The sequence below is a fragment of the Prionailurus viverrinus genome, chromosome B3 (assembly GCF_022837055.1).
Source record: "Prionailurus viverrinus isolate Anna chromosome B3, UM_Priviv_1.0, whole genome shotgun sequence".
NCBI classification, from domain to species: Eukaryota; Metazoa; Chordata; class Mammalia; order Carnivora; family Felidae; genus Prionailurus; species Prionailurus viverrinus.
In genome coordinates, this window is record NC_062566.1 from 125,961,336 (window position 1) to 125,988,576 (window position 27,241).

The 27,241-nt window shown below is 37.8% G+C and overlaps 2 long non-coding RNA genes across 2 annotated transcripts; both read left to right on the plus strand.

The window, feature by feature from the left end:
- LOC125168769 (uncharacterized) lies at positions 1–26,671 on the plus strand. Its single transcript, XR_007153290.1, has 3 exons — positions 1–66; positions 13,016–13,175; positions 26,571–26,671. It is a non-coding gene; the product is annotated as an uncharacterized LOC125168769 (long non-coding RNA).
- Positions 21,710–24,141, plus strand: LOC125168770 (uncharacterized). The gene is made up of 3 exons (XR_007153291.1): positions 21,710–21,857; positions 22,590–22,776; positions 23,943–24,141. It is a non-coding gene; the product is annotated as an uncharacterized LOC125168770 (long non-coding RNA).
- Positions 26,672–27,241: the final 570 nt, after the last annotated feature.

The window sequence follows — 27,241 nt, forward strand, 5'->3', positions numbered from 1 at the left end:
GCCTTCTTCTACTTCTCAAGGATTACCAGCTTGGTAACAGCAAAAGCCAAGAGGGGGGAGAAAAAGGTTCATACAGAATATTATAAAATAGCATAAAACTATAGATTTGTCTCTTCTGTGAAAGCCAATTAACTCTTCAAACAGTTTTTTGTTGATTGCATCAGCTTAATTACTTACTTAAACAGGGCATGTTTTGTCAGGTCAATCACATATTTTATTAGTATTGCTTTAAATTAAGATTCCAAATGTACCTTGTGGTTTAGATTTATCAGTATCATTATTGTGGATATTGGCTACCTGTGAATGTTTACCTTTGCAAGCACCTCTGACTTTAGGACTTTAGAACAGCGATAAAATAAATTTGGCCTTCACAGAATATACTCATTTCCACTAAAGTTATCAAGACTTGAGTGATAAAGCAAATGATTTTTTTTGTCATTTTCATAAGCCCTGAAAACTTCTGAATGAAGATTCTCCCAGGGCCTTTAATTCCACGGAATGATATTCAAAGCATTATGTGCAAAGGATCTGCACCTGTACTTGTACTTAAATATTCATGCTATGACTTGACCCACAAATTTCTTCCGATATTATTCTCCATTTTCAAGTATATAAAGTGAGTACCCTGAGTGAGTGGGGTGTGGCTCACAGTCTTATACCAAAAATGGCAGAAATAGGAAAAGCAGGGGTGAGGATCAAGGTTGACTGTCAAACAAATACCATTCCCACCTGACTTTGCTACCTACCGAGTGTTTGCCAATAAGGAGGTTTTGGTAGCTACCATTTTTCAGAATTTTTATTTGTCTAGACTTTCATAGAAGATCCAACTAAATAGATAAGGGGACATATTTTACCAGCTCTGCCCAGCAGGAATTTAAATAAAAATCATGTTTTAAGCTCATAGAGGTTTTTGTTTTGTTCTGTTCTGCTTTTCAAAATTTCTCCAGGCAAGCATAAGTGTTACTTAATAGTTTTACAAACTATACTCAGGCTTGAAGGATCCAAAACTGTCTACTTTGTCTGTGAGAAACTCTGAGTTATTACTCCTAGAAAGCGCAAATGCTATAATCAATAAATGATTAATTCTTTTCACAATTTTGGCATTGTTCTTTAGAAAATAAAAACAAAATGGAAAGTTTACAAACAACTTTAAGAACCTGTAAAATGGCATTTTGTGAGGCTATCTTTTTGAATAGGAAGAACTTTCTTCATAATTACCCAAACACAATTTTCACTCTGAAAGCTTTTTAGCTTTGAAAATTTCCTAAATTATAATTAATTGATTTAAATCTTGCCTTGATGAAAGAATCCAAGCAGATAAGATTAATTTCTTAGTCTCTAACTATCTAACTTACCCAAGAGGCTACTCCAAAATGCTCAGCACTCAGACCCCCATTGATTATAATTTATATAAATGATCTGTTTCTCTGCAAAAGTACGGAGAAAGTACAATAGATACACAAATCAGTGGGCTGGTGGGAACATACAGACTCCACGTGGGCTATTATGAAAGCTGATTTAATTATTTCTTTTCAAAGTTTAATATGCAAAAAGTTAACTTCTAGAAATATTCAGACCATTGCCAGATGGCTATGAAAATTGTTTTTCATTAAATTGGACTGTTCAAATTTTCCAGGCCCATGAATCCAAAGACAGTTTAATCATAGTCAAGAGGGAATTGTAACTCTGGAAAACTAAGCAGAACCCTCCAGCCAGGGCTATAATGATAATTATAATGAAATAAGACCACATGATTGGGAATCGGCCTACAGGAAGGTAATTCTAGCCATCCAGAGTCTGACACGAGAGGTTTATCAAAGGCAAGGCTTGAGAAAAATTCCTAGATAGTCCACTGCAAAAGCAGGAAGAATCTACTCTCTTTAGGAGGGAAGTACACAGTGTCATGCTTGGGTTGTGCATGCCATTGAGTTGGGATTATGGCTTCTCATTTAATATTCATTTACCCAATCAAAGGAACATTTATCAAATGCCTCATTCACTACACAAAGTGTAAATACAAAGTAATGTGACTGATGTTGAAAATAATCTGCTGGATGAGTGATGTTTTCACCTGTGTTCTCATACAGAGTTTCCTGGGAGGTTCTCCAATTATCAGATCATTGGGGAAATCCCTCTTTTTGCAAAGCATCTTCAGAATCAGTTCCTAAACAATGTAAGATAATGTATTATTATTTCAGATGCAGACATCTCAAAAACATTGTGACTGAAGTCTGTGGTTCGATGAGCTCATTGAGAATTTATGATTAGCTTGCTATAATGGGGATATGTGATGGCATTGCTTGGGGTTTATCATGGCATTCATGTTTGTACAAAAATTAGGGATCCGGGGCATCTGGCTGGCTCAGTCAGTTGAGTGTTCCACTCTTGATTTCAGCTCAGCTCATGATCTCACAGTTTTGAGATCAAGCGCTGCATTGCAATCTGCACTGAGTGTGGAGCCTTCTTTGGGATTCTCTTTCTTCTTCTGCCCCTCCCCCACTTATTCTAAATAAATAAATAACTAAATAAATAAACAAATAAATAAACATTTAAAAAAAAAAGATTTTCTCTGGGTACCTGGGTGGCTCAGTCAGTTATACGTCTCACTTCAGCTCAGGTCATGATCTCATAGTTCATGAGTTCGTGCCCTGCCTGGGGCTCTGTGCTGACAGAGTAGATCCTGCTTTGGATCCTCTGCCTCCCTCTCTCTCGCCCCTCCCCAGCTTGCTCTCTCACTCAAAAATAAATAAACATTAACAAAATAAAATAAAATAAATTTTAAAAAGATTTTCTCTCTCCCCCTCATCCTCTGCCCTTTCCCTGCTCACACTCTGGCAGTAATTTACAAAAAAAAAAAAAAAAAAAGGATCTATTTTCACACACACACACACACACACACACACACACAAAGTTCTACACTAAGAAAGGTCTTCTTTCTTTGCCACCAAGAAAAGATTTAAACAGATCTGATGCCTTCCCAACATTTACAACTATTAATCCCGCAGATAGCCTAGAGTGAACTAAATATCTTTGGTTATAAATATAGAGTTAATATAGAGTCCGTTTAATAACTTCCCAGGTAATTTCAGAGTTTGGCAGACATTGGAGAGATACACGGCTTTCCACAAACAATTAAGAGTGAATACTTGCAGCCAATGCATTGAATGGCTGCAGAGGGAGACAGGGCTCTGAAGCAAAAGGGGTGCATCTTACCTCAGGAATACTGTGACATGTACAAAGACACTTCAGATTGTAACACAAGTATTCTCTTAGGTCTGCCGGTTAAAAGTTGTACCTGATCCTGGTACAAAAGAATTTGAGTCTAACAGAAACTGCTATCTTTCAACAGTCCTACATATAAATATGGAACCATAATTCCCATTTAAAAATGATTCAGGGGTGCCTGGGTTGCTCTGCCAGTTAATCGTCTGACTTGGGCTCAGGTCATGATCTTGTGGTTCCTGAATTTGAGCCCCCGCATCAGGCTCCCTGCTGACAGCTCAGAGCCTGAAGCCTGCTTCGGATTCTCTGTCTCCCCTCTCCCTCTACCCCTCCTCTGTTCACAATCTCTTCTCTCTCTTTCAAAAATAAGCATTAAAAAAATTACCATGTGATTCAGTCATTCCCAATACATGACTCTGTGGCAGCCATAAACATCTTCAATCATTATTATAAATATGCCACAAATAGGAGTAGCCACTGTGTTCTCAAGTCATGTTTCTGGGCGTTGAGTTGTGGATAGCCTGGCAAACTTCCGGCTTATAATCATCTGACTAAAGGAGACCTGTTTCCACTAGCAGCTGGACTTTAATGTCTAGAAGCTTCGATTCAAAGGGATTAACTCGCCCCGATGACAATGTGATGACTCCATGCATATGTTTCCATTTGTTCTTTTCTGAAAGAGATTGAAACATACACTTCATTTTCAAATGTAAATACACTCAATGATTAAATGTCCCATTAGAATTTGTCAGAGAAAAAGATAGGGAAAAATTTTCCTCGTGGTGATTTTGTACTTAGAATTGAGTGAGGTCTTGCTTTAACCAAAAACAATTGCTCCCTTTTCTAAATTTCATTGGGTAAAGCCCACAAATGGTTTAATTCACTAGTAAGACTTTTTAAAACTATTCTTGCATACGCAAAACACAAGTAAGCAGATGGATTTCATAGCAAGTTACACTATTCTTTGGATGCTTTTCTATTCCCTCAGAGAGACATAGTAGCTACATGTTCTATATGTGAAGAATACTTTATTCCCACAAAAATAACAGCAATGAGGGTGACTGGGTGGCTCAGCAGGTTAAGCAACTGACTCTTGATTTTGGCTCAGGTCATAATCTCATGGTTCGTGAGTTCTAGCCCCAAGCCAGGCTCTGTGCTGACAGTGTGGAGCCTGCTTGGATTCTCTCTCTCTCTCCCTCTCTCCCTGCCCCTCCCCACCCACGTTCTCTCTCACTCTCCAAAATAAACAGCCATTAAAAAAACCAAAAATAACAACGATGAAGATAGCTAAGATTTATTGAGCATTTCCTAATGTCAGCTTAATTGCATTATAGATATTATTTCATTTAATTCTGACAACCACATGGTGAGGTTGACATACTCATTATTTCCATTCATTCAGAGATGTGAAGCTTATAAGAGATTAAGTGACTTGCCCAAGGACACTGGAATTAAAGTCAGAGCCTTTATATTCTACGTGCTACTTCTTTAAACTTTGCAACAAATATCAACTTGCATTGTAGCTAGTTTCTCTCCTGTTTCTCTAGTAAGATTAGACTGTCAACTCTCACGGGGGAAGATTTTATATGCTTCTTGGCATTCTTAGAACTCTAACAGCTCCTGGCTCTAGTGCTCAATGAATGAATAAAGAAATGATGAATGCATGAATGAATGAAGACTTAAAAATAATTAAATCACCTTTCAACCAAGGCAAAATTTACTGTTACTTTCACTTTTTCATATAGATTTTTTTAATGCTTTAAATCTTTGCAGGAAAACACAGAAGGCTCATATTTTTGTTTTGAAAATACTTGAATGGTCTCAAAGGCACAGAGCTAAATGTTATCACTTGATTTGAGGATGATTTGTTTCATTTGATGATTATTTGGCGTCCTTCCTCAGAGACAATTCACAGTAACCCTGGCTTCAATAAGCACTAGGGAGGGACTTCTTGTAGTTTATCTAAATGGTGGGGGTCATTAATATGTTGACCTGTATGGGAGCTAAAATTTTCTAGTAACATCTAGTTTAAACCAATTTTCTCAGCACAAAGAGTGGGTACATTCATGGCTAAACACCACATCAGGTCTTTGCCCTGTTAGTAATGACACAGATCCCATAGATTCCTGCATCCATGGTCCAGCTGATAGAAAACTCTGCTCCACACTGTGCAATCATGGACATTTGTTCCCAGAAATGATGAAAATGATTTGATCATGAGTAGTTCTCAAATGCTTTAAAAAATTCTTACCTTTTTCTTAGGACCATTAGGATTAGTGACCTTTAGATGATTTAATATTTGCAAAATACCCGAAGCTCCCTGAAGTACTATGTAAATATGAAAATTGCCCACAAGGAAGTCAATATATGTAAATAACCCATAAAAAAAAAGATAGCTTGAATTAGGCACAAGAGAGGCTGTCCATTTACCTCATTTGAATAGAAATTGCAAACACTAATCCTAGACAGGATTTTTAAGTTTCAGTTATTTTTAAATAATCACTTAAAAAATGTCTTTTTTTTAAGTGTTTTTGAAGAGTTGATGATTAAAATCTACACACAGGAAAAACTGAATCTGCTGTGAGATTAAAATCCAAAGGCTTTCTTTCTCATGAAATGATGCATGCCTTAAACTGATGTAGCACATCACTCAACAGGGGAGGGGACACGGCAGCCACCAAATATCAGCCTTGGTGATGACGGTTTACTTGGTTTATCCCTAAAGTTGTCAATTACCCTACACCTCTCAGTGTTCAGACTCATTTGTGAGTTACAGTGATGGGAAATACTTGTCACAGCCCAGGAACTGCTTCTTGAAGTCACGCGGAAAGACATAATCAGCTAGAACCGGCACTCAAAAGTTTGGATGCTTATCTGCACTCTGCTCAGAAACAATCTGAGTCGTTTTTGATACAATATTCTGACACTTCCCATTTAGATCTTGTTTGAAAGAGCAAGGGCAGAGGCAATCAAAAGTAAAATAAGAATGTGGGCTGGGAAGAGTAAATATTGAAATTTTATGAGCATAAAAGATTCAAATTAAATTTGTGGCGAAGTTCTGAAGAGTGACTTGATGGAAATTCTGGTTAGCTCTCACTGTAGCAAAACCATTTATCCATTTATCGGGTCGGGCTGCAAGGTGCACGTGTGATAAGGTTGGCGAAGATTCTTGTCGAGTCAGGCTCTCCTGTTTCTCAAGTCTCTAGGTGGATCATCAGAGCTAAAACTCTTTTTCTCTTGTTCATTCGTAAACAAATTCCTGTTTTCACAAGTGAGATTTAAACAGTACAGAACCTACAGAGCAAAGATAAGCAAATTCTCTCCTCTTCCTGACTCATCCTGCCCTCCTCAAACTGCTGATACTCCCTTCCTTGCCCAGAGTGCTCCACTCACTCCTTATTATAATGAAAATAAAGGCACACCTGGGGTTTGGTAAGGGACATCTCAGGATCCAGGCTTTCCTGAAAGGTACCCTGTGGATATGTGGGAATCTTTAAAAGAGGGTTGGTTGTTTCTTCTGCATTCCAGTACCTCATACCAACTAATCTTGATCCAATGGAAAGACCCAGAATTAGGAGGTGAGATCACTCTTTGAAAAGGAAAAATAATAGGAATCAGATCATCATGTATGCATTGACATATTGCAGAGGCATTTAGTTTAAGCAGTGGTTTGTAAATGTTATGGGAAAGGTTGGGGAAAAATAGCATGTGTTTGTCCCTCAGTGGCTGGAAAAAAAGATATTTAATAAATTAATTAGTTGTCTATTTATTTTTGTTGTCACTGTTTTGTTTTTCTCTGCTCACTCCTATAGCTTAGATGCCAAAAGAGTGGCACACAAGCGTTACTCAGTATCAGTCATATTAATAGAATCCAACAAATCCATAATAAAATAACAAAAACTGGCATCTCAATATAAATATGGAAAAGTAATAAAGGATACAGTTAGAAAAAAAAAGCAGGGGATTAGTAAGAATAGGTATTCAGCCACATTAATAATCAAAGATACCTGTCTTTTTTATATATACGTAAAGAAAACCTATTTTCTGCCTATCAAAATACCATTGACAAAAATACTAATATAATTTTGATGAAAATTAGCAAAATTACTGCTTAAAATGTACTTTCTGGGAAGCAATAATAGTCATATCTAATGCAAAATCTTTAACATATGCATACCTTTGATATAAATTACACTTCTAGGAATTTATGATAAAAATAAGAGGGCATATATACATATTCAAGGATATGATATTTAATATCCTTTAATATTTAAAGGAAATTAATGTACCTATAACCTATATTACTCTCACAAGGATTGGAATATATCAATATGGACATTGCTGTACACAAAACATAAGACATCAATCAATGTCACTAGATGTTAACGATCTATCATCTAATCAAAAAGAGACTTACAAGGAAATAAATGTATATGTACACATTATCATATAAAAAGGTGCAAGGATTTTCAATGCAATTGCAATAGTTTATATTTAAGTGTTTGACTAAAAGGTGACCTCACCTTGATATTTTTACAACTAGTAAATATTTGAGAAGGTTTATATGCTACATTTATGATGTGAATAACATTTTTATTTTAGAAAAATATATCCTTATAGAAACTTAAGTACTCAAAGTTCAATCAAGTTTACTCCAATCTAAAGAATCTATTAAGAAAAGAAACGCAATTTAAAAACTTACAGAAGAAGATTCGAAGAGTGACACACATGCATTTATTTTTGGTCATCTGAATGAATTGACTCTGACCGTGCACAGAATTAGCTTTATATTTTGTTTGCCCCCCAGTAGATGAATGGATTCATCATGGCAACTTACGCAAATATCTTTATCAATAAGGTTTTCCACTTCTTCTGTTTGGAGGCTCCTGCCCAGGATGAGATGGACTGATGAGTCAACCTAAGTGTCCTTTTACACTTGGACCGAATATTATTGGTCTTCTGTGAATTTTGGCAGCCTAAACTAACCAGTACTCTGGATGAACTAAACAAATTGAGTGTCTGATCTATAAAGCTAAGGACACTGGTGGCGCTTTTACCACCAGAAGGCACTGTGAGCCTGAGAGCCCTGCTTCTCACACTGCCAGCAGCTCTTCCTGTAGGCTCTTACTTCGTGTGGTGTAACTGGGCTATCCTTGCTGTTTCATAATTATTGGGGGACAGGTGGCTTTTAAATCTACACTATCTGTAGGGTACATGGCATAAAAGTCCTCCTGTGATGACTATTGCCCAGCCCACCCCTCCAGCCTCTTTCCTGAATATATCCTGCTCAGTTATTACAACTAGTTGAATTTTCCTATTTGCCATTTAGATGATTTCTGCAGCCTGTCCTAACCTCTACTTTCTGCTGTGCAACTTTCTCTGCTAGGTCTTTGTGGACTCCTTATGCCAAGCGATGACTGTGGTCTCACAGTTCACTGCACACAACCCTACTGACATATCACATTGGTACATATTGGTTTCCTTACCTCTCTGTCTACCAGATTCGGATTCCCTAGAAGGAAAAGCACCTATGTCTGTTATTAGCACTTCGTAGGACAATGACAGACACTAACCACTCAAGAAGTGTTAAAACAGGAATGAATGAATGAATGATTGAATAACAGTATAAATGAGTGGTAATAAAAAAAATAAAGAGATTATTCTCTCTTCACGGATAAAATCATTGTGGCATTTAGTTACTCCATCTAATTCTGCTTTGAAGAAATGGTGCTGTAATTATGACAAAAAATAATCAACACTCTTTTAACAAATGAAATGCAGCACTTTTTGACTTTCAGTGTTTCATAATTACTGTATCTTTTACTATAGTTATTACAAATGTTTTAAGCTACAGGAACAAAATTAAAAAGAAAATCAAACAAATCCTGAGCAGATAATTAACACATTACTATGCCATAGCCATTCTCTCTCTTTCTGTTCCTTATGTTACTTTCATGTCATTTACTGTAAATATTGACTTGGACCCCAATATATGTCAGGTACTGTTTTATGAGTTAGGGATACACAGGGAACAAGATCAACAAGGTTCATGGCTTCACAGTGTCCATGCTGGGGGAAAAGAGGGAAGCAATCAATGACAAATCAATAAACGTATTAACAGTAAGACTTCAGAACAGAATAAATAATGGAAGGACCAATATACTATGGTGTACATAACTGATGGTAAATGGTGTTTCTGAACCATAAATGGTGGTTGGGAAGGATCTATCTAGAGAAGTAATAATGAAATTCCTGACCTGGACAACAGTGCCTAGAAACTTCTCTTTGTCTGCCTGATCATGACTTGGACTTCCTAGTCCCAAATCCATACCTACTTTGGTAATCTCCCCAAAACAATGCTGTGGCTGATTAAGAAAGAATTCCTCAGAAGATGGAATTTCAAGATTATACTTACTCCTTATTTCATGGATCTTCCGGATGCTGTCAGATTTCAGGCTTGAAATCTGTCTTGACATTTCCTAGATGCATTTTTGTTTTGCCTTTCCACTAGTTAATTGGTGACATATTTGCTATTTTTCAGTGATTTGCCAGACCCATGGGCACAGTGGGATACTTGTCTTCTACATTTGTACTTCTCATCAACCAACCAACAAACAAACACCAAAAAACTAAAGCTGTTGAAATTGATGAAGCAAACCACAATGTCTCAAGCTTTAGAAAAAATGTTCCTGGTATATCAAATGGAATAGAAAATTATTTGATCTTGTTAGTAAGCATTTTCTTGTTTATTTTGTGTTTAATACAATTGTCTTCTCCAACAAATGGATTATTTTCAAGAGACGTCCTTTTTTGGACAGAGCAACTTTTGACAGTCTAATTTAGTGATGTTGCCATGAAGAAAACTTGAAAGAGAAGGCAGAAGCCAAGTGCAGCAAAATGACACCAAATGGCACATTTCCCATTGCTTTCAAAACAGTGTCTGTTGTCACATACCCCTACCAATCTCACACACACACACAAAAGCAAAGCAAAACACAGAAAGAAAAATACGCATAAAAAGAACAGGAAAGGCACACAACCAGGCATGCACACGCACCACTGATCCACAGGTTTGAAGATTTTAAACCATAGTTTCTTATTTTAGCTTCGAGAAAAATGGTAGCCATCTTTAGATGGCTATTAAAGTTTGTAAGTGGTAAATCCTTTGACGATTTCTTCAATAGTTTCTTAGACGAGCCAAGAGCCTCCTGCCATCCCAACTCTAACACTTACAGATTTTTTCTTCTTTCCCTTCATTTGGCAATTAATCACTCATTACCATGTCTGGCATCTCGAGTATTGATACCATGAAGTGTTATATAAATGGTTCATTTCCCTCGGCAGGTCTCCATACTTTGAGCACTCAGAGCTTCTGAGAGGCTTGAGTCACATTAATTGATGTTTCTCTATATCCTTGTAAATAATTCAATTACTTGAACACAAACATACAAATATGCATGTAATTACAAATTTTAATAATTAATTAATGAGGACAACAAAAGGTCAGGGAAGTCTTATCTGAAGAAGCAAATACTTAAGACCAGCTGAGCGGTTGTAGAAAGCACATTTTAGCAAGGCTGAAGAGCAGGAAGTAAATCCAGGAATCCCAGGATAGCTGATGATTATAAACCAACAGGGAATCTTGGAGACATAATCTGGAAGAGAACAAAGAAGCCACATTATACAGGTGTTTGTAGGACTTACTACCTAAAATTTGAATTTCATTCCAAGTATTAAAAGATAAATGAAACACATTAAAATTTGGAGGGATTTTATTTGAGCAAGCATTGACTCCAATCAGGCAAGACCAAACAGTAGGTAGGAGAGCTTTACCCACAGAAGCTAGGGGGCAAGTTTTTTTTTTTAATTTTTTTTAAGTTTATTCATTTTTGAGAGAAAGAGACAGAGGGTGAGCAGGGGAGGGGCAGAGAGAGAGCAGGAGACAAAGAATCTGAAGCAGGCTCCAGGCTCTGAGCTGTCAGCACAGAGCCCAAAGTAGGGTTTGAACTCATGAACCCTGAGATCATGACTTGAGCCGAAGTCAGAAGCTTACCCAACTGAGCCACCCAGGGGCCCCAAGGGACAAGGTTTTTATAGAGAAGATGGGAGCAAAGCAAGGAAATCATTTATGTGACTATAGCTTAAGTACTTGCATTATTTGGGAAAGTGAAGTTCATTGTTAGTGATTGGTTTTCTTCTTAACCTTGAGTTATTTTTAGGAATTGTCTCTGGCTTAGGTTCTAGTTTACTTATGTAGGTGACCAAGGTGTTACAGCCACCTCAGTGTAATGCCTCCTTGTTTGATTACTTTAACAAAAATATAATGGAGAACCAGGAAAAGATATTATGGAGGAGAGTAAAATTTTATATTGTTAAAATGATGCCACATTATTTTTTTCCTTGACCCAAGGTCTCACGATTCTCTTCTTTCTTACATTGCTTCCAGAGTAACCAACTTGAAATACAATTTCTCTTTCACTCTCTTCAGAATTATAATCACAACCACTGCACTAATGGAGAGCTTGCTGTGTGCATCTCACATATATTTTCACATTTATCCTTTATTATCACCATAAAACTCTGGTGATGGAGAGATTAATACTTCCACTTTAAAGATAAAGAAACTCAGAGCTAGAGAAGTTAAATAGCCTGCCGTATTTACCCTGGGTTTGCCAACTCTAAAGCTCAGGGTGGAATACTGTCCACTATCTTCCACAAACCACACTGTTCTCCTGTTACCACCTCAATCACGTTTGAGCTCATAAATGTGTCCTATTGGAATACATTCATAAACGCACATAACTCTCCCTCTATTCCCATCCAACAAACTGCAGTTGATCTGTTTCCTTTACCCACTCGTCCCCATCTCCAAGCCACTACAGAACATACTTATTCTACCACTTTTTGTGATAATTTACTAGAAAGACCATTGGTCAGCAGGAAAGTTGAGTTTTCATTCAGAATTCTCCACTTATTGGGCCTCACTGAGCCTCAAAAAGTTAAAGTTAGAATGGTAATCTAATCTACCCACCAGGAATGGAGTGAAAATTAAATGAAGTGTTGAACATAGAGGGTTTTTTTTGACTCAGAAAAGGACTATGTAAATGTACATTTTATTTTATATATTGTTTTAGACCCTTTCTGTGGCTAGTAATGATTCCCCCTACCCTCCATATATCTAAATGCCCTCTCCCAGACTGAGAGCAAGGGAACACTATGGACTCAGATATTCTCATTAATCTTAACCACCATATTCCTTTTGTTCATTGTCATTTTCATGCCTAGTTAAGAACAAATTATTATACTGTCTTGTGTTTTCCATATGTGTATTCATGCTTGGCTATCATTGACGCAGAGTCAGTACAGGATCTTATTTTTCACTGTCTGCACCCTTACCAGGTCCACCATAGTACTGCTAGAAAAGCAAGAATAATGGTTCAGAGAACAGGTCCTGGCAACAGACAGACCTGGTTTGGAATCCTGACTCAAACAGTTAGCTGGAAAACATTGGCTAAAAACTCTCCCAGCCTCATATTTCTCACCTTTAAAATGGGGTTATTAATTCCATCTTCCTCTTTAACTTGTTGTGAACTTTAAGTCAAGAGAAGTATGGGTAAGGCAGTGGTTAGCTTCCTTTCTGTTAACTATTACTCTTACCTTCCTTCTTGCTATAACTGGTGTAGTGCCTCATTTATTTTCGTGTTCCTCAAAATCATCAGTTTCCTAGAAGTTTAGTTAATGTCTGTTTGCTAAATTAAATATATCATCTATTCCTTTGGACTTCTCTATGCAGTGTATCCACGTTAAGCAATTGGATTGACCCAGATTTTCTAGAAGAGCAATTTCCACTCAACCTAAGATAAACCCCAGCCAAGCTTCCTCACGCCTTAGATGAAAGAGGTTGTACTTTGTTTTGTCAACTGATAATGCCATTTCACACAGACCAACAGCAGGTATAATTTACTTTGAATAAGTCCTATCAGTGGTTATCATGATATTTTTGTGTATTTCATAATTTTAGGGGCACCTAGGAGGCTCAGTAGATTAAGTGTTCTATTCTTGATTTTGGCTCAAGTCATGGTCTCACAATTCATGAGATTGAGCCCTGAGTCAGGCTCATGCTTTGCATGGAGCCTGCTGAAGATTCTCTCTATCCCTCTCCCCCCCTCTCCCTCTGCCCCTCCCCTGCTCATACTCTGTCTCCCCAACAACAACAACAATAATAATAATTTTAAAGGTCAGCACTTAAGGCTTATTTTTCATGGAATATAGAAATAGCCCAGCTGAAAAAGTTGAGTTGATAATTGTATTTATTTATTATTTATGTATGTAGGTATGTGTTTATTTATAGATTTATTACTGATAACTAGGGATTGCATGGAAGAGTGTGTGTCTTTTTTTTGAACTGGTAACGAAAGCAAAGTATGGAATTGCTCCCCAGTAACTAAGTGAAGAATGCACCTGCAAATGACTTAGTTTGCCATCTTTAATCTCTGAATGGTTTTAACTAGATATTAATTAGTGTATCATGTTAAATTCATTACACAATTTAGGAATATCTTGAATCCTCTTACCATAAGTAAATAATATAAAAACATAAAGGATAAAATATTAAGTAATTTGGACAAAGAAGACTTTGGAAAACACTTTACAATAAACCTATATGCCTTTGGAACTATATTAATAAAATTAATTTAAGAGGGTTTAATCTTGCCAATTCTTGTTTACATTCAAGGGATTAAACTCACTGGTGGATTTGAGAATGGAGGTTTTTTAAAGGACAATGTGAACATAATTTGGCCTTTAGCTAATTTGTAATTGAAAAGTTCAATTCATTAAGCAGATTTGTCTTTAAAGCTTATGTGACAGAGCCTATCATTACTTTAGAATTTCGCAGAACACTGAGGTCAACTGAGCCAAGGAGTTCTTTGAAACTTTTAATTTTTAAGTATGCAGATATGTTGCAGACTTGAAGCATAAGTAGAGGGGAACATCAATTTAACTTCCTCTGCTACAATTCTCTTGTCCCTTTTCCTTTCCTTCTCTCTGTCTCTGCTGTTGTCTTCTTCCATCTTACCTGCAAGTAATTCTAGTACATGGAATAGACTGGTGGAACAGAAATAGAGATCCCAGAGCTTACCAAGTCTGTCTCAGCCTTACAAACATGAGTCCAGTGGGAAGGGTAACTGATTCAGCCTGCTACTAGAGTCTGAGACTGAAGGCCAGTGCAAATGCTGTTCCCTGAGAATGGGTTGGGAGGTGGGGTAGAGATGTAGTCTGCTCCATAGCTATGTGACACTGGGCAAGTTGTTTTACCTCTCTCCACTTCCATGTCCTCACCTATAAAGTGAAGATAATATCAATGCCTACTATAGGGATTTTGTGAATGCATATTGAATAAGACAATCTCGGTAACCACTTAACCCCATGCTCTAAGCAGTGTATGGTCAATAAATGTTTGCTGTTATGAGGAGATGCTTTTTTGTATTATTAATATATAAGATATATAGGTAGGGAGTATAAGAGATATAGAGAGGGAAATTTTAGAAAACAAAATAGCCTGGTAAGAAGAGTCAGATTAAAATGGTAGCATCTCTAACTATCAGCATCGCTGTCTGGAAAATGGGGATAATTATAGTGTCTACTATTTTAAGAATTCATCGAAACACTGCGCCTAAAGCATTTATTCTGGTGCCTTGCACATGATGAACACTTGAAAAATGGTGGCTGTTATGATGACAATAGTAATAAATAATATGACATAGAGTCGGGGTTAGCAGTGGAATGACTTGGTTGCAATGTACAGGTTAGAGACGGGGACATTTTGAACCAAATGACAAATGAGTCATTGAGTCTTACAAAATCATAAAGAAAATTGTGATACTTCTTTCTCTCCTGAAAACCCTGTAAGCCCTTCCCATCGCTGTATCTTAGTGCTCCTTAAACGTGTCACTTAGATCCTGTTTCCACATATGTTATTATATGGTATGCCTCCTACTTGATCGTCTCGTAAGGAGTAATGTGCAAGCAATGACGTGCTGGCACCTGAGTTATGTTTTTCCCAAATACAGGCAAAAACAAATTTGCAACTATCAAATTAAAAATGAGATCATCACTAAAAAACCCAAATATTGTGTTGTGATAGTGTATGGTCCATTTTCAGGAAACGTTGAAACTAACACATGTTTTTTTTTTTTTTTTTAATTTTTTTTTTTTTTTTTTCAACATTTATTTATTTTTGGGACAGAGAGAGACAGAGCATGAACGGGGGAGGGGCAGAGAGAGAGGGAGACACAGAATCGGAAACAGGCTCCAGGCTCTGAGCCATCAGCCCAGAGCCTGACGCGGGGCTCGAACTCACGGGCCGCGAGATCGTGACCTGGCTGAAGTCGGACGCTTAACCGACTGCGCCACCCAGGCGCCCCGAAACTAACACATGTTAATTACCACCATTGCTGCTACAAGTCAGGAGGTTCTGCCAGTAAGAAAAGTCACACTGATTTCAGTTATTTCGTTTTGCTTGTCTACTATGGTTGCTTGTTGGTTCTCCTCAATCCCTAATCCCTCTACAGTTAGTCCAATCCTGGAAAGCTTTTCACCTGATACTCATGACAAGGTTATCCGAGAGCTTAACATTTTACAGACAGCTCAGACACTTCAATAGATTTTCCTATCTCATTTCTTGTGCATATGTGCTGTGTATTTTATTATATTAATGTTATGCATAATGTGTGCATGTGTGCTTATTCAATATTATATTATATTATATTAATTTTGCACAGGCTAATGAAAATCAGGATGTGATATTTCTAAGTCTAAGCCTTAGGTCTCCACAGAAAACTCAGGTAAAGTATGTTAGTATTTCTAAAGACAAACTTCTACCCCTAGTAGCTTCTTTCTTACCCCCCCTTTTTTTCCTCCTCCCTCTTCCCTTAATATCTCTTGAAAATGGAGGTAAAGTTGAGTCATTCAGCTCAAGTGGTCCAGATAATTTACTCACCTTAATACTTCACTTGGAGATAGAGACTATTAATTGTTACAACTCTGAGTAGTTGAGAGATAAGAAAGATGTACTGAGGAAAGGATGGACGTAAAATAGCTCATTAAAGCATCCTCGTCCGCCCTCCCCTCTCTGAGATTCAGGGAGCTTTTATGATCCACCTGTGTGATTCTCATCATCACGCTAACCCGGCGCTTCCAGGATGACAGAACAGTCCCCTAGACTCCCTCTGAGCTTTGGGTCAGGTTTTTCATTTCACACATCATTCACCTCCTCGCTCCAGTGATCCTGAAGAGCCAATAACCCACCTGATCCTGTGTGCACATTAGCGCCAATCATTTAAATGCATACTTTGGAGAGGTGGAGACTTAATACGAATTCCTAAAAAACATACACACTGGGGACTTTTATAGTGGATTCTCTTAGAAATCACCTCAGAAAGTGATAAAATTTCAAGCCAGAAAACAGAATAGTTTATAGGTCCTGACCAACCTTCACGATTACAGTAATGTTTCCTTGGGTGAGCTTCTCTTTTTGTGCTCATAATATGGAATTGAACTTGAGTTTACATTAAACAAACATTATTTTCCTTAAATACAAAAGATCTTCTTCAGGCAAGTTGGCTTAATGTGGCAGCCTATCAGAGAACAAGGAGAATCCATTTTTAACTGTAAATTGGTCCTTGTCTCAAAATATCCATATGCTCTAATATTCAAAAGTGAATATTCCCAAATGTGGTATTTTCTACCTGACACCAACACAAATAGCTTAAAATTAAATAGAAAAAATACACATAATACTTTAAAGCCAGCACCCTGAAATTGGGTCAGTTTGTGATTTAAAAGGAAAGTAAATTAATAATTGAACATTGATGAGATTTTTTTGCTCCCATTAGAAGCTTTTCTACTCCTGTGTTAGGTTAACAAACAATGATTACATGTTTGGAGCTGCTATAAAATATTAATTAGCTGGAAAAAATAGAAGATTTGAAGAGAAAGTAATATCAGCCACATTTTGACCTTAAAATTGCATTTGTATTTGGGTGCATAATGTTAAAAGGACATTACTCAGTAGCAGAACCCTGTGTTTATTTAGGAATTGGGTGACTGTTTTTTTGTTTTGTTTTGTTTTGTTTTGTTTTGTTTTGTTTTGTTTTTATGGAATCTCTTAACCCTGGGTAATGAATGTTGATTAGACTAGGGAACCAATCCCAGTAAAGCCAACTCAATTATAGCTATTGGTTAAAGCAGGAGAGTTCAACACTTACTTATAAAGAAGGGAGGGGTTATTTTGGAAAGGGGAAATAATAGGAAAATTCTCCTTCCCTTAAAACTGAGACATGAAAATAGAACACATTTCTTCCTAACCTTGGATATTAAAGTTCATAATGTGATGTTTGGGGCTTGCAGTCATATTATGAGCACATTACTGAGCTACTATGGTAGAATAGTTCACCTCCTGATTATATTTTCTCATGAGATAATACATTTCCTATTGTTGAAGTCATTTGTAGTAAGATTTTCTGATACCTCAAACTGAAAGCATGCTAATATCTTTAACTTCAAGATTTTGGATCGCGTTTGTGTTAATCAGATTGAGCTGAATAAGCCAAAGTTTATTTCCATCCACGTAAATTTTGCCACATTTCAGTGGATTTCCAGGTAAACTCATCATATTGACTTAGGGATTCTTTATTTTTAACATCTTAAGGTCCTGCAATCTCAACACATGATTTCCAGGGTTACTGAATGAGAAAAAGAGAGAGATAGGGCACTACCTAAAACTTTCTACTGCTGCAAAACGATGGTGACTTTCATTTAGTCCATTAGCCAGAGCCAGACACGTAACTCAGAACATCCACAAGAGACTGGGAAGTGTAGGAAACCTGTTGGATATTCAGTGAGCTTTTAAAATCCTCTGTCACAGTGAACATGGTCAGGCTATAGAGATACTAGATGTCAGGATTAGGGAATTCACTTTTCTTACTATATAAGAACAAGAAGGGACTCTCCTGATTCCCTTTAGTTCTCACTTAGTTGGAAAAAAAATTTAGATTTAACTTAATTCCAGAGAAATAGTTTTATAAGAGCTAGAATAGGAGAAAAGGCAAACTGTAGGGAACCACGCATGTGTGTAGTAGACGGTCCCTAATGGGACAATGGTCCAGAGCATGGACGCTGAAGTTTGATGGACCTGTGTCTGTACAGAGCTCATTTATGTGCTAAGCTGTGCAGCTTAGAGTTTCAGGGTGAGCTTGAATTGCTCAAATGTGCTTCGTTCATCGAAAAATGCACAATGTATGATAAACCTTATTTTGCTTCGTGGTACAGTAAGCATGAGTGTTAAGTGAGTCCATCAGTGACCTGAACAAAATCTTGAGAATCCAGTATGGCATAGTCATTTCTATTGTGTGTTTTTCAACACCACCAGGCAATTCTCAAATTCTCAGCGGACACTGCCAAGGTGTCCTATGAATTTAATGCAGTCCTACAGGTTAAGTGCTCGGTCTCACAGCACTGCTCCCACTTCAGACACCAATTCCAAGTCCAGGTGTCTATAAACTGCTATAAATGGGAAGTTCCCACACGCCCCTTCTTTGGGTCCAATTAATTTGCTAAAGTGGCTCAAGGACTCAGAGAAACATTCACTTACATTTAGTATAAAGGATGTGATAAGGGATACGGATAGTTGGATGAAGATATACATAGGGCAAGGTTCAGAGGGTCGAGAGTCCTACAACTTCCCCCTCTCCTGGAACCACAGTGCACAATGCTCCAGACGCATCCACCAACTTGAAGCTCATCTTTTCTCCTTGTTCAAGAGATTTTATAGATCTTTAATCTCCACCCCATCCCCCTTTCCCAGAGGTCAGTGGGCAGGGTTGAAAGTTCCAGGTCTCTAATCATTTAGTCTTTCCGGTGACCAACCCACTAAGGCTATTTAGTGGTCCTGTCCTAAATCACCTAATCATCATGAGCTAAGGTGTAATTGAAAGGAACTCATTATGAATAACAAAAGACGCTCCTACCACTCAGGAAATTACAAGCATTTTTAGGAGCTTTGTGCCAGGAAGCTGGGACAGAGACCAAATATATTTCTTATACCACACTACCCTATGTGAAAGGAGCATTTTCTTTTATTCTCTAAACTTGCTATTCAGTATGCATATATTATAACTAAAGTGCAGAATAAGTAAAACGAATAAATGTGTCATTTTACAAATAAAACAGGGCATTCTTTCTTAAGCAAACTTTTTTCTCTCGCTGTCCATGTTTGGTATTTTACAATAATGCCACAATTTTGTCAGTGGAAGGAGGGTAGAAAAGTCAATTAAGTATATTTAAGCTTATATTAGGCAATTACAGTAAATGTAATGCCATACCAATAAGCATGGGTGATTTTCTTAGGAAAGTCTTAGATTATAAATTCTTCTGCATTGTATTTCCCAACTCTCTGCAGTACATCCATAAGAAATAATGCTAGAGAGATTCTGTGATATTGATGTTTTAAGTGCATTTGGCATAAAGAGCACCCCTATTATTCAACCATAATTGTGTCAAAACTTGCTACTGTTAAAAAAGAGACAATATACTCTAAATGGAGTCACTTGTGCTAAACCCCACATCACTAATTTGAGACTTACTCCTTAACTCAATTACAGAAATGGAATCTTAAACCAGCCCATTTAGAATTACCTGGTCAGCACTAGTGAGGTAATCTGTTTGATGGACCCTGTGGTCCTCTAAAGGAAAGTGACCTTGCCACAATCAGTTCTTTGCTAGTATAACTTTCTTGCCCCACCTCCTTCTGCTTATAAAAATCTTTCATGTTGTACAGCTCTTCAGAGCTCTTTTCTCTTTGCCATATGGGATGCTGCCTGATTCATGAATCCTTGAATAAAGCCAGGGAGATCTTTAAATTTTACTCAGTTGAATTTTTTTTTTACACTACACTTTCCTATTTTAAATATACAATGAACAAGAATAGCTTGGGTATAAAAGAGTATTAATCCTTACATGTCACCAAAGGCAAACTTCGGCCTTTAATGAATTGCATTTGCATCATGGTGTGTGTATGTGCATCCATGTGTGCATGTGTGTGCGCGTGTGCACACGTGCGCACATGCACGTGTTTCGTGCCGGTGTGGTGAATTGGGAGAAGAGAGGAAGTAGTGTTTTCTTGTAGCCAGCTCTCCATTCATTCACCAACTCCTAATGAGCACTTACTGTGTACAGAAAATTGGGCTAAGAGAGCAAATACGTTCTGTGTCTGTAAAAAGTAAAGTTTAGCTGCAAAGATGGACATTAAATAAATAAACTCAATAAAGTATGATCAGTGTCATGGCATGTTAACATGTTCAATGAATATTTACCTGATGATATGACCTAGTTTAAGTGAGTTAGGAAGGCTTAAGGGCAGAACAGATACTTAACTGAATAATGAGTAGGAGGTAGATAGGAAAAAAAAAGTGGGAAAACCATACCCATACATCAATGCATGCCTTCTTTTATTCTGAGATTTTAGTTTCTGCATTTTGTTACATATGTGTGTGCTCCGGCCTTTTATCAGTCACATTGGATTCTGATAAATAAGTACATGTGTGCTAGTTATGGGACCAGGAAAAAGTTTTTAACCAAGCAGATATCCTTGATTCAAACTGTTAAATTGATATTAGTTAAAATATCAGCTAACCGGGTGCCTGGGTGTCTGAGCATCTGACTCTTGATTTAGGCTTAGCTCACAATCTTGCAGTTGGTGAGATTGAGCTCCCCCATCGGGCTCTGCAGAGACAGTGCATCTCCTGCTTGGGATTCTTTCTCTCCCTCCCTGCCTCTCTGCCCCTCCACTGTTCATCCTCTCTCGTTCTCTCTCTCTCTCAAAATAAGTACTAAAAAAAAATTTCAGTGTAAATTAGCATATTGATATATTAATTAAAGGCAATTAACATATTAATTAAATTTTACCTCTGCTTGTGTTCGGTGGACCAGAAGAAGTAGATGCCAGGGAGAATGATCAGCAGGAGCAGACGGACTAGGGGAGAAGCATAGACTGAAGAATGTGGACTGATTGATGAACCAGAGCATCCATTGTGCACATGTACTGACCCACTGGATTAGAGAGGGGGCAGAGTGATAAGGGCTGCAGTAACAGTAATGACCACCAACAGCTGGATATTGCTCTCGAGTAACACACAAACACCCATTCACGCCTAGTCTTTGTTTTGATCTTTATGTCAAGACACCTTCAATCCAGTATCTCAACCTCTTACACAGCATAAGACATGACATAATACATTTCGTATTCCAAATCTACCATTAATTATTGCTGAGGCTTTAGGCATGACACTGAAAGCATCTTTGCCTGGTGCAAGTCTTTCTTCTATGATACAAAATATTCATGTTTCTCTCAAACCAGAAAAATGAATGCCCGTTCCCTTTGTAGAATAAATTATGAAATTTACTTTATCATTCATTCTTTCCAGTGGAACTCTTGTTATCTGATGCAACCAAGAATCAATAATAAAGAAATGGTGAATATTTGTTATAATGTCCTGAGGCTCAGCATTAGTGACAAGGATATTTCTAACTACCAACTAATAAATGGATCTTGATTTAATGAAAATTGTGTATTAAGGGTGAGTCCTGCTTTTTTTCTATTGAGAAGCCAATTTTATTTACTCAGTAAACAATAGTGAGAGACTACTGCACATTGGAACTCCAAAACAAATCTGATAAAACCTTATTCATACAAAGTTGGCCGCTAGAGACAGATAAAAATTCACAGTCCAGTGTATTACTTTAACTTACATGCATGTGTGATTCTATAACAGCACATCTGATCCTCACAATAAACTTGTGGGTTAGATTAAGGCAGAAAGTTCACGTAATTTGTCTAATTGCCTGGAGTTTGTAAAATTGGTGTTTAAATCTTAATCCTTCACTCCAAAGTGTGTGTTTTTCTCAATAAATTCTGATTATTTGAAAACTAAGAATCAATGGATACATATGCATGCATCCATAAGTAGACTTGTATAATTCAAACCCATTTTGTTCAAGGGTCAACAGTATTTTTAAAAGTTTCTTATATGCATATTCAAATTCCCTGATGTACTCCTTCAACTAAGGTGCATATATCAATACATACATGTTATCCACAAAACCACAAACTCAACCATGGTATAGAGGGTCTCTCTCCAGAAGGGTTTCACCATAAGCCACATACAGGGTCATATCCAGTCTCTTCTAAGAGCCTACAGGCCCTGGTCTGACCCTGAATCACCAGTCAGGACTCCTCTCTTCCCACTGTGGTTTCCAGTTTTTATTCTGTCATTTTCTCACTCATACAAATGGATGTGCCTCCTTCCTAGGGTCCTGTTCTGTCAACCAAAGGGGATTCGATTCGATCTGTCCTGTTCATGTCATGAAATGCTTCATTTCACCCTTCCTCAAAGCAATTGATGCCAGCTAGCCCTAGACCTCCACAATTAAGGGGACCAGCAGGAAGCAATCTGTTATTAGTGATCATTGGAAGGAATAAGGATCAGCCCCAAAATGGTATGTGGTCACCAACTCTAGACAGAGAGTTTTGCATAATTTTATGCCTCACCTGCAATGAACTTGTATCATCTACATCTTAATAGGAATATTGGGTGTTCCTTTATGCTGTAAATGTAGTGGTACACGTGGAAACATCCCAGCCTGAAAATAACACACCTGGGCCAGTCGTTGGCCCGAATAAGATCATCATAAATGTGATGGTAGTCAGGGTGAAGACCAAATATGTTGCTGCTAAAAGCTGTCCCAAGATTGCATGACAAGAGTTCTGTTATTGAGAAGAAAGAAGTTTTGCAACAATACCAGGCTGGTGGTGGCATAACTTTGCTGTGCTCTTACCTTGCCAGCCACTCATTCCTTTTCCGACTGAATAGAAATGATTGTGTTTCTTCCTCACGTTTGCCTACTCCTGTTTCTTGCCTCCATTTACATTATGTATATTTTAGTATGCAGTTGGCAATTGACTACTTAGCAACTATAAAATTATTTTGGAGAAGAATCTATATCAAAAAGGCAACTTTCAATAATGTAGTGCATGTCCTTGGAAAACTAATTTTAATGGAAAGAGATGTTCAGCCAATACAGATATGCTAAAGAGTATGAACATACATTTTAGTATATCTACACATAATAAAAATGGGAAATTAATCTTTACGGTCCTTGTTTTAATTATTTTTCTGAAGAGGTATCCTATTTATCTATTGTTTGGCTCTTTTCCTAAACCAATACTATTAAGTTAAGAATTATTTCTTCTTAATCATTACAAACAGTTGCTACATTTCTTTTTTGCAGTATGCTTATTTCTTTTTATATGTAGGAAAAATAAAGAGTATGTTGTATTACAATGACATCAAGTCATTCCAAAATTTTCTGGACATGAAGATTCACAATTATGCACATTACAGCATGCCTAAGCGTGTATGTGCAGGGGGTGGGGGTGGGGGTGGGTAAGAGCGACAATTCTGCATTTAAGAAGACATACTGGGAAGGTATAGTATGTAATATACAAAGGGGGGAAGAACATGTACATAGGGGAGCAAACAGAATATACAGTTATTTTAGTTTTCCTGCAGCACCTTTTTTTTCTAGGAATTTAATTTTTCTCCCCAATTTCATTATTGAAGCAGGAGTAGCCATATCACACCATGTCTTCTTTTCTTGGACAGAGTTAATTGATCTTCTAGTAAGACACAGGCTTCAAAATTGGCTGGTAGTAGGAACACCCAGGCCACCAGCACCACTGAGCCACCCCAGATGGTTGTTTCAGTGGTTGGGAACCAACCATAAGCTGAACTTGTGAGACACTTCATCAAGATTTCTGCACTTGAGCCGAAGAAGCTGGAGTATTAATTCCTCGGATGTTTGAATCACAATATGTGCAATAAAGAAACCACCCACAGCCATGTTTTCTGCTTCATGAACTTAAATGGGGAAAGATATTCTACAAATGAAAGGGGCTGAGAAAAGAGATGCTTGGAAAGAAGCAGAGAAAAATAGAGAAAAAGTCCTAACATTGTTGGAATCCTCGGATCCCTTAATTTCTGAAGCCCCAATACTTTCCTTTCATTGGTTTCTGAATTCAAGAATCTCCTTAGTACATTCCTCCTTTTTGAGTAAGCTAGTTTGAATTGAATAGCTGTTACTTTGCCCAAACATGTGTTAATTATACCGTATGGTACCGAAGAGTTGCCTGGATCAAAAGTGCAGCAAAGTGGACTGGCCATTGCAGCCTCACCAAAGGGCTGTTCAGGTCATGATCTAATATTGGGAAACACAAGGATCACTGTGAAAGCCTCACTAATCAGGGGATTTAATCCAAATTGTGTGGCACCACTGTTCTGTTGCACCTGCATTCTCAGGACCATGGTTAGCTGTCCAAACTGCAAAAACACTTTGTATGGCAGAAGCAGGGAGTAGTTCTCAGACTACATTAGATGCCCACTTCATTCAAAGAACATACAGGCCAATAAGACAAAAGGCAGACTGAATAATACTAGGTCAAGATGATTGACTTCCCACACTTCCATAGAGTTGGCTGCTTTATTATCCTACACAACTCTCTATCAATAATCTTTACTCTGTTCCCCTCTCTTCTCTGACCCAGGCTTGGTTATCACAAGAGTTAACATTCTTTCCTGCCCTATACATGTAGTCAGGAATATGGAAAAATAAAATGAGTCAGGATCTGGGATTTTCTGAACCAGAATACATCACCTTTTAAGATCTATGACTTCAGAGTTCAAGGTAGACAAGGGTATATGTGGGTCCCTGCTTTCCTTCCATCTGCATTAGAGGTAGAATGAGCTTATGGTGGTTGAATCACCAAAACTACTGAGTACATGCTTTTCTTCTTTGAGAGATAGAGACAGTGTGAGTAGGGGAGGGGCAGAGATAAAGGGAGAGAGAGAATCATAAGCAGGCTCCCTGCTGTCAGCATGGACCCCAATGTGGGGCTTGAACCCATGAAACTGCGAGATCATGACCTGAGCCAAAACCAAGAGTCAACAAATACAAGCTGAGCCACTGAGGCAGCCCTCATACATGCTTTTCAATAACAGTATTTTATATCATTTACCTGAATGTATGTGAGTGTGTGTGTGTGTGTGTGTGTGTATGTTTTGTTTTATTATCAGTTTTATGGACTTATTTAAGATGTCTGAGAACTACTCACTTCAGATAAAAAGTATTCTTGACAACTCTTTATGTCAGTCTTTTTCTTATTATATTATTATTATTATTATTTTGAATTGGTGGGTTTCATTTCAGGGTGATAATAGGTGATTTGTGCCTTTTTTAGTAATTATCTGAAGGCAAACCACCTTTGTTTATTAGTTTGCTATTTCTCCTGGGAAATTATTTTCTAGAATTCCTGCCCAATTGGTCCAATTTAAGGACTCTTAAGCCAAGGTTGAGGAGATAGAATAATAAAAGTCATCATATGACCCTGGTATTCATGACATAACTTGTACTTTACTCATAAACTTTAGTCTAATTTTGAAACATTTTCGACTATAGATGCTGGAGAGGATGTGGAGAAATGTGAACCCTCTTGCACTGTTGGTGGGAATGCAAACTGGTGCAGCCGCTCTGGAAAACAGTGTGGAGGTTCCTCAAAAAATTAAAAATAGACCTACCCTATGACCCAGCAGTAGCACCGCTAGGAATTTACCCAAGGGATACAGGAGTACTGATGCATAGGGGCACTTGTACCCCAATGTTTATAGCAGCACTCTCAACAATAGCCAAATTGTGGAAAGAGCCTAAATGTCCATCAACTGATGAATGGATAAAGAAATTGTGGTTTATATACACAATGGAGTACTACATGGCAATGAGAAAGAATGAAATATGGCCCTTTGTAGCAACGTGGATGGGACTGGAGAGTGTGATGCTAAGTGAAATAAGCCATACAGAGAAAGACAGATACCATATGGTTTCACTCTTATGTGGATCCTGAGAAACTTAACAGAAATCCATGGGGGAGGGGAAGGAAAAAAAAGAGGTTAGAGTGGGAGAGAGCCAAAGCATAAGAGACTCTTAAAAACTGAGAACAAACTCAGGGTTGATGGGGGGTGGAAGGGTAGGTCATGGGTATTGAAGAGGGCATTTTTGGGGATGAGCACTGGGTGTTGTGGTGGAAACCAAATTGGTGGAAACCAATTTGACAATAAATTTCATATATTAAAAAAAAAGTAATTTTGAACCATTTTCTCTGCAGTCCAGAATGAGATGATAAAGAGTAATCTGGCAGTTTCTAATGCAAAGTTCAATGTTCTGAATTTCTGAACGAACAGATTGAAAGTATCAAAGATGAGGAATAAGATGTAGAAGTTCCTAATTGTTGAGGGATTGCAGGAGGAATGAGGAAGAGAGAATCTCGAATGTACATCTGAAGGACAAGGTGAGCTGGGTGGCCATCAGGTAGGTCATTAGCAACTGCAGCCGAAAGAATTATGTCTATAGACTGCAGCTTGCTTATGGCATGAGATGTGTTGTATTCTGGTGCATCCAAATGGTGATTACAGAGTTGTGGTCAAAACTCTCTGACTAAGGTGGGCATGTCTGTATTCATCAGAATACAGCTTGTGTGAGGACACAAGAATGGGTTAATTGGAAAGAATAAAATGTAGTGCCTCCTGGACACAGTGTAATTGGCTCCCACTGGCACATCAGGGCAACATGCCAGGTTCTGGTGTTGGCAGGGAATGAGTTCTCAATTAGGCAAATCTCTCTACTTCTTAACCACCAGCACTGCTAATGCTCTGCTCTTTGGCCGAGATTATTGCAATAACTGCTAACAAGTCCCCCTGCTACTCCTTTTGCTCCTTTACAGTCTACTTGCCACATGTCAGCCCAAGAGATCCCTTCGATTTGTTAAGTTACATTACATCACTTGTCTGCTCAATGACCTCAGAGAGTTCTCACTCACTCAGTAGAAGCCAAAGTTCTCATGGTTTATAGGGCA